Below are 13,497 nucleotides of genomic sequence, written 5' to 3' on the forward strand. Positions count from 1 at the left end.
TTGTTATCCCACAAATTGGCAAGGACATACTCACTAATGCACAGACAACTGCAGCTACACCTGAGACAGAGGACCCCGCAAGCAGCTGCACATGACGCAGTGACCCCGCAAACAACTGTACCTGACGCAGTGACCCCGCAAACAACTGTACCTGACGCAGTGACCCTGCATACAGCTGCACCGGAGACAGAGAAACTGCATACAACTGCACCTGATACAGAGAGACTACAAGCAGCTGAGGGTTACAGCCAGGTGCAGGAATTAGCAGCCACACCCAAAGCAGACATGCAGCAAACAGCCCAGGTTGAGAGCCTGAATGATGCTGGCAATACACCTGAGACAGAGCAGCAAACAGCTCAGGCACAGGAAGAAGAGTCTGAAATAGAAATGGCTGAAGCAGTGGAGAACGCTGAAGCAGTAGAGGCTTTTGAGGCGCAAGAAATGGAGATTCCTAAAGTGGGAGAGAAATCCATACAGCCTGCAGCAGCATCAAAGCCCTTAGCAGAAACAGGAGCGGCAAAAGCAAAGTCCTTAGCTGAAGCAGGAACGGCAGCAAAACCAACAGGAGCGGCCGAGCCAGCTCCCCCCCAGCAGTCAGCATGGAGTACAAGACGCCCAGGTACATCTTATTTGTCATTTGATGATGCCAGAAAGCGCAGGAACGTTGTCAGACTACATTATTGGGGGGATATGGTTCCTATACCGGACAGATTTGTTGTAGGAAAAGACTTGATCAAAGTTTCTCTTGGCTTCCAACCCAGTGAGGTGTATGCTTTGTTACATGCTCCTAGTAGCAGAAACTACGAAGTCAGCTTTAAGACACCAGAAGGGCTAGAAAAATTCTGGTTTCGTTACAGAGAAGTGAAGGATAATCCAGAATGGGAATTCTTTAAAGTTATCCAGGTTTCTCGCCCTGTGACCGTGGAAGTGAATATTATCTTTGATATTGAGACTGTAGCGGTTGAAGATATATGTTTTTGGCTACAAAGACAGTGCGATATTCAGTCTGGTCCAGTGAAAAGTATGGATGCTGAAGGTTTCTGGAATGGGGGCTACAAGTTTAAAGTTAAACTTCGATACACACACAATGTGGCATGTCACCTCCCAAACGCCATATATATTGGAAGAGATCGCGGGCGATGTTTTTATTGGGGACAGCCTAAAAAATGTTTTAAATGTGATTCCCCCAGGCACTTAAGCTCAGCGTGTGACAAAATCAGGTGCACTTTATGTGGTTCTATTGGTCATCACAGCTCTGAGTGTGACAAGGACATAGTCTGCAACCTGTGCTATAAATGTGGTCATTCCTTTAAAGATTGCCCAGAAGCCGAACACAACCATTATGGGCAGAATGAAATGTCTAGTGTACAGAATACAGCATCTCCTAGTGATAAAGAGAATACCACAGAGTCATCAGAAAGTCTTCAACTTACACCTGTAGAAGAGGTTTTAAAGTCTCTGGGTCTGACATATACACTTCCAGCCCAAAGGGGGTCAGACGGAGAACACAGGAGCGATCTGAGCAAAGATGGCGGCGAACCCTGCAAAGATGGCGGCGAACCCTGCAAAGATGGCGGCGAACCCTGCAAAGATGGCGGCGAACCTCGCAAAGATGGCGATAATGAATGGGAAACAATAACAAGTAAAAACAAGACTGCCCTAACCAGCTCAGCTGGAAAGAAAACTACAGAAACTGTCCAAGAAGAGATCTCACTGCACAATACATATGAGGTATTGGAGGAAAAGAGTTGGGGTGAAAAGATGGATGACGCAGACCCCGATATGTCGGACAGTCAGACCTCGCAGCGGTCTGGATCTATTCAGGACATTGAGATGGCCGGACCATCAAATAAGAGAAATATGCCACCAGAGAGTAGCCCCGGGAAAAAGAAAATGGTCAAAAAGAAAAATGGTGCAAAAAAGAAAAAAAAAGGGTGGTGGTGATTCACTAAATATGCAAAGTGCCCCTCTCCGCTGAAAGTGGCAACTATTAATGTGAATAGTATTAAGGGGAAAAGATACAGACTCAAGTCTTTTCTAGTCTAAAGGACATTAAGAATTAGATTTTCTTTTTGCAGGAAACTTGCTTGATTACTTTGTGTTATTTATCTATCAGTAAAGTGTATATTGTTTATCTATCAGATATAAAGTGTATATAGCAGGGGGAATCTGAGAGGTTGGAGAGAGGCGTTTAGATATCTTTGAAAAGGGAATCTCGCTAAGATAAATGTATTGTTTATGTCATTTTCTGGATGCTATTCTGTAAGTATTGTGTGTTTTTGTAAATATTTGTATTTTGTATTTAAAATAAAAAAGATTCCCCTGTTACACACACACAGCGGCAGTGCCAGCCTCCCCCTGTTACACACACACAGCGGCAGTGCCAGCCTCCCCGTTACACACACACACACACAGCGGCAGTGCCAGCCTCCCCCTGTTACACACACACAGCGGCAGTGCCAGCCTCCCCCTGTTACACACACACAGCGGTAGTGCCAGCCTCCCCCTGTTACACACACACAGCGGCAGTGCCAGCCTCCCCCTGTTACACACACACAGCGGCAGTGCCAGCCTCCCCGTTACACACACACAGCGGCAGTGCCAGCCTCCCCGTTACACACACACACAGCGGCAGTGCCAGCCTCCCCCTGTTACACACACACAGCGGCAGTGCCAGCCTCCCCCTGTTACACACACACAGCGGCAGTGCCAGCCTCCCCGTTACACACACACAGCGGCAGTGCCAGCCTCCCCGTTACACACACAGCGGCAGTGCCAGCCTCCCCCTGTTACACATACACAGCGGCAGTGCCTGCCTCCCCGTTATATACACACACAGCGGCAGTGCCAGCCTCCCCCTGTTACACACACACAGCGGCAGTGCCAGCCTCTCCCTGTTACACACACACAGCGGCAGTGCCAGCCTCCCCCTTTTACACACACACAGCGGCAGTGCCAGCCTCCCCCTGTTACACACACACAGCGGCAGTGCCAGCCTCCCCCTGTTACACACACACAGCGGCAGTGCCAGCCTCCCCCTGTTACACACACACAGCGGCAGTGCCAGCCTCCCCGTTACACACACACACACAGCGGCAGTGCCAGCCTCCCCCTGTTACACACACACAGCGGCAGTGCCAGCCTCCCCCTGTTACACACACAGCGGCAGTGCCAGCCTCCCCCTGTTACACACACACACAGCGGCAGTGCCAGCCTCCCCCTGTTACACACACACACAGCGGCAGTGCCAGCCTCCCCCTGTTACACACACACACAGCGGCAGTGCCAGCCTCCCTGTTACACACACACAGCGGCAGTGCCAGCCTCCCCGTTACACACACACACAGCGGCAGTGCCAGCCTCCCCCTATTACACACACACACACACAGCGGCAGTGCCAGCCTCCCCCTGTTACACACACACAGCGGCAGTGCCAGCCTCCACCTGTTACACACACACACAGCGGCAGTGCCAGCCTCCCCCTGTTACACACACACAGCGGCAGTGCCAGCCTCCCCCTGTTACACACACACAGCGGCAGTGCCAGCCTCCCCGTTACACACACACACACAGCGGCAGTGCCAGCCTCCCCCTGTTACACACACACAGCGGCAGTGCCAGCCTCCCCCTGTTACACACACACAGCGGTAGTGCCAGCCTCCCCCTGTTACACACACACAGCGGCAGAGCCAGCCTCCCCCTGTTACACACACACAGCGGCAGTGCCAGCCTCCCCGTTACACACACACAGCGGCAGTGCCAGCCTCCCCGTTACACACACACACAGCGGCAGTGCCAGCCTCCCCCTGTTACACACACACAGCGGCAGTGCCAGCCTCCCCCTGTTACACACACACAGCGGCAGTGCCAGCCTCCCCGTTACACACACACAGCGGCAGTGCCAGCCTCCCCGTTACACACACACACAGCGGCAGTGCCAGCCTCCCCCTGTTACACATACACAGCGGCAGTGCCTGCCTCCCCGTTATATACACACACAGCGGCAGTGCCAGCCTCCCCCTGTTACACACACACAGCGGCAGTGCCAGCCTCCCCCTGTTACACACACACAGCGGCAGTGCCAGCCTCCCCCTTTTACACACACAGCGGCAGTGCCAGCCTCCCCCTGTTACACACACACAGCGGCAGTGCCAGCCTCCCCGTTACACACACACAGCGGCAGTGCCAGCCTCCCCGTTACACACACACAGCGGCAGTGCCAGCCTCCCCCTGTTACACACACACAGCGGCAGTGCCAGCCTCCCCGTTACACACACACACAGCGGCAGTGCCAGCCTCCCCCTGTTACACACACACAGCGGCAGTGCCAGCCTCCCCCTGTTACACACACAGCGGCAGTGCCAGCCTCCCCCTGTTACACACACACACAGCGGCAGTGCCAGCCTCCCCCTGTTACACACACACACAGCGGCAGTGCCAGCCTCCCCGTTACACACACACAGCGGCAGTGCCAGCCTCCCCCTGTTACACACACACAGCGGCAGTGCCAGCCTCCCCCTATTAAACACACACACACACACAGCGGCAGTGCCAGCCTCCCCCTATTACACACACACAGCAGCAGTGCCAGCCTCCCCCTGTTACACACACACACACAGCGGCAGTGCCAGCCTCCCCCTATTACACACACAGCGGCAGTGCCAGCCTCCCCCTGTTACACACACACAGCGGCAGTGCCAGCCTCCCCGTTACACACACACAGCGGCAGTGCCAGCCTCCCCGTTACACACACACACACACAGCAGCAGTGCCAGCCTCCCCCTATTACACACACACACACACACACACAGCGGCAGTGCCAGCCTCCCCCTGTTACACACACACAGCAGCAGTGCCAGCCTCCCCCTGTTACACACACACAGCGGCTGTGCCAGTCTCCCCCTGTTACACACACACAGCGGCAGTGCCAGCCTCCCCGTTACACACACACAGCGGCAGTGCCAGCCTCCCCCTGTTACACACACACAGCGGCAGTGCCAGCCTCCCCCTGTTACACACACACAGCAGCAGTGCCAGCCTCCCCCTCACACACAGGAAGGGGAGGAGCTGTGAGCCAAGATGGCGGCAGACCCTGGAGGAGGGAGAGGAGTGGGAACCAGGTCTCAAGCTAATCTGAATGCGGATAAGAAAGTTTCCCTGGAAGCTAAAGTGCAGAAATGTTTGCAAAAGAAAGAGTCAGAAAATATGGAAAAAGAGATGAATGAAAATGTTGGGCAGAAAGAATCTGAAATGGAGAATACTGAAAGTCCGGCTCAGAACCAGACGGGTAAGAGAACTGCGGCTAAAACCAGCTCAAGGTCTAATGAAGCCAAGAGTAAAAGGCAGGCAGAGCATGAGAAAAGGAGACTTGGGGTCACAGAAATTGTTATCCCACAAATTTGTAAGGACACACACACTAATGCACAGGAAACGGCAGCTACACCTGAGACAGAGACCCCGCAAGCAACTGCATCTGACGCAGTGACCCTGCAAACAACTGTACCTGACACAGTGACCCTGCAAACAACTGTACCTGACACAGTGACCCTGCAAACAACTGTACCTGACGCAGTGACCCCGCATACAGCTGCACCGGAGACAGAGAAACTGCATGCAACTGTACCTGATACAGAGACACTACAAGCAGCTGAATGTTGCAGACAGGTGCAGGAATTAGCAGCCACACCCAAGGCAGACACACAGCAAACAGCCCAGGCAGAGAGTCAGAATGATGCTGGCAATACACCTGAGACAGAGCAGCAAACAGCCCAGGCACAGGAAGAAGTGTCTGAAGTGGAAATGGCTGAAGCAGTGGAGAACGCTGAAGCAGTAGAGGCTTTTGAGGCGCAAGAAATGGAGATTCCTAAAGTGGGAGAGAAATCCATACAGCCTGCAGCAGCATCAAAGCCCTTAGCAGAAACAGGAGCGGCAAAAGCAAAGTCCTTAGCTGAAGCAGGAACTGCAGCAAAACCAACAGGAGCGGCTGAGCCAGCTTACCCCCAGCAGTCAGCATGGAGTACTAGACGCCCAGGTACATCTTATTTGTCATTTGATGATGCCAGAAAGCGCAGGAACGTAGTCAGACTGCATTATTGGGGGGATATGGCTCCTATACCGGACAGAATTGTTGTAGGAAAAGACTTGATCAAAGTTTCTCTTGGCTTCCAACCCAGTGAGGTGTATGCTTTGTTACATGCTACTAATAGCAGGAACTATGAAGTCAGCTTTAAGACACCAGAAGGGCTAGAAAAATTCTGGTTTCGTTACAGAGAAGTGAAGGATAATCCAGAATGGGAATTCTTTAAAGTTATTCAAGTATCTCGCCCTGTGACCGTGGAAGTGAATATTATCTTTGATATTGAGACTGTAGCAGTAGAAGATATATGTTTTTGGCTACAAAGACAGTGCGATGTTCTGTCCGGTCCAGTGAAAAATATGGACGCTGAAGGTTTCTGGAATGGGGGCTACAAGATTAAAGTTAAGCTCAGATACACACACAATGTGGCATGTCACCTCCCAAACGCCATATATATTGGAAGGGATCGCGGGCGATGTTTTTATTGGGGACAGCCTAAAAAGTGTTTTAAATGTGATTCCCCCAGGCACTTAAGCTCAGCGTGTGACAAAATCAGGTGCACTTTGTGTGGTTCTGTTGGTCATCACAGCTCTGAGTGTGACAAGGACATTGTCTGCAACCTGTGCTATAAATGTGGTCATTCCTTTAAAGATTGCCCAGAAGCCGAACACAACCATTATACGCAGAATGACACAGAGTCATCAGAAAGTCTTCAACTTGCACCTGCAGAAGAGGTTTTAAAGTCTCGGGGTCTGACATATACGCTTCCAGCCCAAAGAGGGTCAGACGGAGAACACAGGAGCGATCTGAGTTTTGTACCAAACACAGAGAATTCTACTCAGGAAGGTGATGTACCCCGCAAGGATGGCGGCGAACCCTGCAAAGTTGGTGGCGAACCCTGCAAAGATGGCGGCGAACCCTGCAAAGATGGCGGCGAACCCTGCAAAGATGGCGACGAACCTCGCAAAGATGGCGGCGAACCTCGCAAAGATGGCGATAATGAATGGGAAACAATAACAAGTAAAAACAAGACTGCCCAAACCAGCTCAGCTAGAAAGAAAACTACAGAAACTGTCCAAGAAGAGATCTCGCTGCATAATACCTATGAAGTATTGGAGGAAAAGAGTTGGGGTGAAAAGATGGATGACGCAGACCCCGATATGTCGGACAGTCAGACCACGCATCGGTCTGGATCTATTCAGGACATTGAGATGGCCGGACCATCAAATAAGAGAAATCTGCCATCAGAGAGCCCCCCCGGGAGAAAGAAAATGGTCAAAAAGAAAAATGGTGCAAAAAAGAAAAAAAAAGGGTGGTGGTGATTCACTAAATATGCCAAAGTGCCCCTCTCCGCTGAAGGCGGCAACTAATTAATGTGTATAGTATTAAGGGAAAAAGATACAGACTCAAGTCTTTTCTAGTCTAAAGGACATTAAGAATTAGATTTTCTTTTTGCAGGAAACTTGCCTGATTACTTTGTGTTATTTATCTATCAGTAAAGTGTATATAGCAGGGGGAATCAGAGAGGTTGGAGAGATGCGTTTAGATATCTTTGAAAAGGGAATCTCTGTAAGATAAATGTATTGTTTATGTCATTTTCTGGATGCTATTCTGTAAGTATTGTGTGTATTTGTAAATATTTGTATTTTGTATTTAAAATAAAAAAAGATTCCCCTGTTACACACACACAGCGGCAGTGCCAGCCTCCCCGTTACACACACACACACAGCGGCAGTGCCAGCCTCCCCCTGTTACAAACACACAGCGGCAGTGCCAGCCTCCCCCTGTTACACACACACACAGCGGCAGTGCCAGCCTCCCCCTGTTACACACACACAGCGGCAGTGCCAGCCTCCCCCTGTTACACACACACAGCGGCAGTGCCAGCCTCCCCGTTACACACACACAGCGGCAGTGCCAGCCTCCCCGTTGCACACACACACAGCGGCAGTGCCAGCCTCCCCCTGTTACACACACACAGCGGCAGTGCCAGCCTCCCCCTGTTACACACACACACAGCGGCAGTGCCAGCCTCCCCTTGTTACACACACACAGCAGCAGTGCCAGCCTCCCCGTTACACACACACAGCGGCAGTGCCAGCCTCCCCGTTACACACACACAGCGGCAGTGCCAGCCTCCCCGTTACACACGCACACAGCGGCAGTGCCAGCCTCCCCCTGTTACACACACACAGCGGCAGTGCCAGCCTCCCCCTGTTACACACACACACAGCGGCAGTGCCAGCCTCCCCCTGTTACACACAGCAGGCAGTGCCAGCCTCCCCCTGTTACACACACACAGCGGCAGTGCCAGCCTCCCCCTATTACACACACACAGCGGCAGTGCCAGCCTCCCCCTATTACACACACAGCTGTGGTGCCAGCCTCCCCCTGTTACACACACACACAGCGGCAGTGCCAGCCTCCCCCTGTTACACACACACAGCGGCAGTGCCAGCCTCCCCGTTACACACACACACAGCGGCAGTGCCAGCCTCCCCCTGTTACACACACACAGCGGCAGTGCCAGCCTCCCCCTGTTACACACACAGCGGCAGTGCCAGCCTCCCCCTGTTACACACACACAGCGGCAGTGCCAGCCTCCCCCTGTTACGCACACACACAGCGGCAGTGCCAGCCTCCCCCTATTACACACACACAGCGGCAGTGCCAGCCTCCCCCTATTACACACACAGCGGCAGTGCCAGCCTCCCCCTGTTACACACATACAGCGGCAGTGCCAGCCTCCCCCTGTTACACACACACACAGCGGTAGTGCCAGCCTCCCCCTGTTACACACACACAGCGGCAGTGCCAGCCTCCCCCTGTTACACACACACACAGCGGCAGTGCCAGCCTCCCCGTTACACACACACACAGCGGCAGTGCCAGCCTCCCCGTTACACACACACACAGCGGCAGTGCCAGCCTCCCCCTGTTACACACACACAGCGGCAGTGCCAGCCTCCCCCTGTTACACACACACAGCGGCAGTGCCAGCCTCCCCCTGTTACACACACACACAGTGGCAGTGCCAGCCTCCCCCTATTACACACACACAGTGGCAGTGCCAGCCTCCCCCTATTACACACACACAGTGGCAGTGCCAGCCTCCCCCTATTACACACACACAGTGGCAGTGCCAGCCTCCCCCTATTACACACACACAGTGGCAGTGCCAGCCTCCCCTATTACACACACACAGTGGCAGTGCGAGCCCGGATCTCACTTACCGTGCTGTGCGATATCGTGAGATACCCATATTTCACCCCACATTTTCTTTTCTGCCAAACTTTACGAATCCTAAAATAATTTAATAGGATTTTCCATCAATTGAAGTAATAGGAGGAGTTATAGGGAGATGTTATATAGAGAGATAGGAGGAGTTATAGGGAGAGGTTATATGGAGAGATAGGAGGAGTTATAGGGAGAGGTTATATGGAGAGATAGGAGGAGTTATAGGGAGAGATAGGAGGAGTTATAGGGAGAGATAGGAGGAGTTATAGGGAGAGATAGGAGGAGTTATAGGGAGAGATAGGAGGAGTTATAGGGAGAGATAGGAGGAGTTATAGATATAGGGAGAGATGGCGGGAGGTGTAGATATAGGGAGAGATGGCGGGAGGTGTAGATATAGGGAGAGATGGCGGGAGGTGTAGATATAGGGAGAGATGGCGGGAGGTGTAGATATAGGGAGAGATGGCGGGAGGTATAGCTATAGGGAGAGATGGCGGGAGGTATAGCTATAGGGAGAGATGGCGGGAGGTGTAGATATAGGGAGAGATGGCGGGAGGTGTAGATATAGGGGGAGATGGCGGGGAGGTGTAGATATAGGGAGAGATGGCGGGAGGTATAGATATAGGGAGAGGTGGCGGGAGGTGTAGATATAGGGAGAGGTGGCGGGAGGTGTAGATATAGGGAGAGGTGGCGGGAGGTGTAGATATAGGGAGAGGTGGCGGGAGGTGTAGATATAGGGAGAGGTGGCGGGAGGTGTAGATATAGGGAGAGGTGGCGGGAGGTATAGATATAGGGAGAGGTGGCGGGAGGTATAGATATAGGGAGAGATGGCGGGAGGTATAGTTATAGGGAGAGATGGCGGGAGGTATAGATATAGGGAGAGATGGCGGGAGGTATAGATATAGGGAGAGATGGCGGGAGGTATAGATATAGGGAGAGATGGCGGGAGGTATAGATATAGGGAGAGATGGCGGGAGGTATAGCTATAGGGAGAGATGGCGGGAGGTATAGCTATAGGGAGAGATGGCGGGAGGTATAGCTATAGGGAGAGATGGCGGGAGGTATAGCTATAGGGAGAGATGGCGGGAGGTATAGCTATAGGGAGAGATGGCGGGAGGTATAGCTATAGGGAGAGATGGCGGGAGGTATAGCTATAGGGAGAGATGGCGGGAGGTATAGCTATAGGGAGAGATGGCGGGAGGTATAGCTATAGGGAGAGATGGCGGGAGGGTATAGCTATAGGGAGAGATGGCGGGAGGTATAGCTATAGGGAGAGATGGCGGGAGGTATAGCTATAGGGAGAGATGGCGGGAGGTATAGCTATAGGGAGAGATGGCGGGAGGTATAGATATAGGGAGAGATGGCGGGAGGTATAGATATAGGGAGAGATGGCGGGAGGTATAGCTATAGGGAGAGATGGCGGGAGGTATAGCTATAGGGAGAGATGGCGGGAGGTATAGCTATAGGGAGAGATGGCGGGAGGTATAGCTATAGGGAGAGATGGCGGGAGGTATAGCTATAGGGAGAGATGGCGGGAGGTATAGCTATAGGGAGAGATGGCGGGAGGTATAGCTATAGGGAGAGATGGCGGGAGGTATAGCTATAGGGAGAGATGGCGGGAGGTATAGCTATAGGGAGAGATGGCGGGAGGTATAGCTATAGGGAGAGATGGCGGGAGGTATAGCTATAGGGAGAGATGGCGGGAGGTATAGCTATAGGGAGAGATGGCGGGAGGTATAGCTATAGGGAGAGATGGCGGGAGGTGTAGCTATAGGGAGAGATGGCGGGAGGTATAGCGATAGGGAGAGATGGCGGGAGGTATAGCGATAGGGAGAGATGGCGGGAGGTATAGCGATAGGGAGAGATGGCGGAGGTATAGCTATAGGGAGAGATGGCGGGAGGTATAGCTATAGGGAGAGATGGCGGGAGGTATAGCTATAGGGAGAGATGGCGGGAGGTATAGCTATAGGGAGAGATGGCGGGAGGTATAGCTATAGGGAGAGATGGCGGGAGGTATAGCTATAGGGAGAGATGGCGGGAGGTATAGCTATAGGGAGAGATGGCGGGGAGGTATAGATATAGGGAGAGATGGCGGGAGGTATAGCTATAGGGAGAGATGGCGGGAGGTATAGATATAGGGAGAGATGGCGGGAGGTATAGCTATAGGGAGAGATGGCGGGAGGTATAGCTATAGGGAGAGATGGCGGGAGGTATAGCTATAGGGAGAGATGGCGGGAGGTATAGCTATAGGGAGAGATGGCGGGAGGTATAGATATAGGGAGAGATGGCGGGAGGTATAGCTATAGGGAGAGATGGCGGGAGGTATAGCTATAGGGAGAGATGGCGGGAGGTATAGCTATAGGGAGAGATGGCGGGAGGTATAGCTATAGGGAGAGATGGCGGGAGGTATAGCTATAGGGAGAGATGGCGGGAGGTATAGCTATAGGGAGAGATGGCGGGAGGTATAGCTATAGGGAGAGATGGCGGGAGGTATAGCTATAGGGAGAGATGGCGGGAGGTATAGCTATAGGGAGAGATGGCGGGAGGTATAGCTATAGGGAGAGATGGCGGGAGGTATAGCTATAGGGAGAGATGGCGGGAGGTATAGCGATAGGGAGAAATGGCGGGAGGTATAGCGATAGGGAGAGATGGCGGGAGGTATAGCTATAGGGAGAGAGATGGCGGGAGGTATAGATATAGGGAGAGATGGCGGGAGGTATAGATATAGGGGGAGATGGCGGGAGGTATAGATATAGGGAGAGATGGCGGGGAGGTACAGATATAGGGGGAGATGGCGGGAGGTACAGATATAGGGGGAGATGGCGGGAGGTACAGATATAGGGAGAGATGGCGGGAGTACAGATATAGGGAGAGATGGCGGGAGGTACAGCTATAGGGAGAGATGGCGGGAGGTATAGCTATAGGGAGAGATGGCGGGAGGTATAGCTATAGGGAGAGATGGCGGGAGGTATAGCTATAGGGAGAGATGGCGGGAGGTACAGCTATAGGGAGAGATGGCGGGAGGTACAGCTATAGGGAGAGATGGCGGGAGGTACAGATATAGGGAGAGATGGCGGGAGGTACAGATATAGGGAGAGATGGCGGGAGGTACAGATATAGGGAGAGATGGCGGGAGGTACAGATATAGGGAGAGATGGCGGGAGGTACAGATATAGGGAGAGATGGCGGGAGGTACAGATATAGGGAGAGATGGCGGGAGGTACAGCTATAGGGAGAGATGGCGGGAGGTATAGATATAGGGAGAGATGGCGGGGAGGTATAGATATAGGGAGAGATGGCGGGAGGTATAGATATAGGGAGAGATGGCGGAGGTATAGATATAGGGAGAGATGGCGGGAGGGTATAGATATAGGGAGAGATGGCGGGAGGTATAGATATGGGGAGAGATGGCGGGAGGTATAGATATGGGGAGAGATGGCGGGAGGTATAGATATAGGGAGAGATGGCGGGAGGTATAGATATGGGGAGAGATGGCGGGAGGTATAGATATGGGGAGAGATGGCGGGAGGTATAGATATGGGGAGAGATGGCGGGAGGTATAGATATGGGGAGAGATGGCGGGAGGTATAGATATGGGAGAGATGGCGGGAGGTATAGATATGGGGAGAGATGGCGGGAGGTATAGATATGGGGAGAGATGGCGGGAGGTATAAATATAGGGAGAGATGGCGGGAGTATAGAGGGTATATGGGGGTTCTCACCCCTCGCTCTTCTTGTACAGGAAGCCGGATTTCTCTGTCCCGTGCTGCTTGTCCCCCTGATGTTGGTGCAGACTGTATCCACCCCCAGAATCCTTTCTGCTCAGACCCTCCTGAGAGACGGAGGAGAGCATCAGAGAGTCCTGCAGAGCATCGCTGCGTAACCCCTTCCCTGCCAAAGAGTCCTGCAGAGCGTCGCAGTGTAACCCCTTCCTGCCAGAGAGCCCTGCAGAGCGTCGCAGTGTAACCCCTTCCCTGCCAGAGAGTCCTGCAGAGCGTCGCAGTGTAACCCCTTCCCTGCCAGAGTGCCCTGCAGAGCGTCGCAGTGTAACCCCTTCCCTGCCAGAGAGCCCTGCAGAGCGTCGCAGTGTAACCCCTTCCCTACCAGAGAGCCCTGCAGAGCGTCGCAGTGTAACACCTTCCCTGCCAGGAAAAGCCCTGCTGAGTGTTGCACCCTCTCACCTCTTT

At 53.1% G+C, this 13,497-nt stretch overlaps 1 pseudogene; it reads right to left on the minus strand.

Moving 5' to 3' along the window:
• LOC142496848 (arf-GAP with SH3 domain, ANK repeat and PH domain-containing protein 3-like) overlaps positions 1–13,213 on the minus strand; it is a 29,020-nt pseudogene extending 15,807 nt beyond the window's left edge.
• Between the last annotated feature and the right edge of the window lie 284 nt (positions 13,214–13,497).

Source organism: Ascaphus truei, chromosome 6, assembly GCF_040206685.1.
Source record: "Ascaphus truei isolate aAscTru1 chromosome 6, aAscTru1.hap1, whole genome shotgun sequence".
Taxonomy (NCBI): Eukaryota; Metazoa; Chordata; class Amphibia; order Anura; family Ascaphidae; genus Ascaphus; species Ascaphus truei.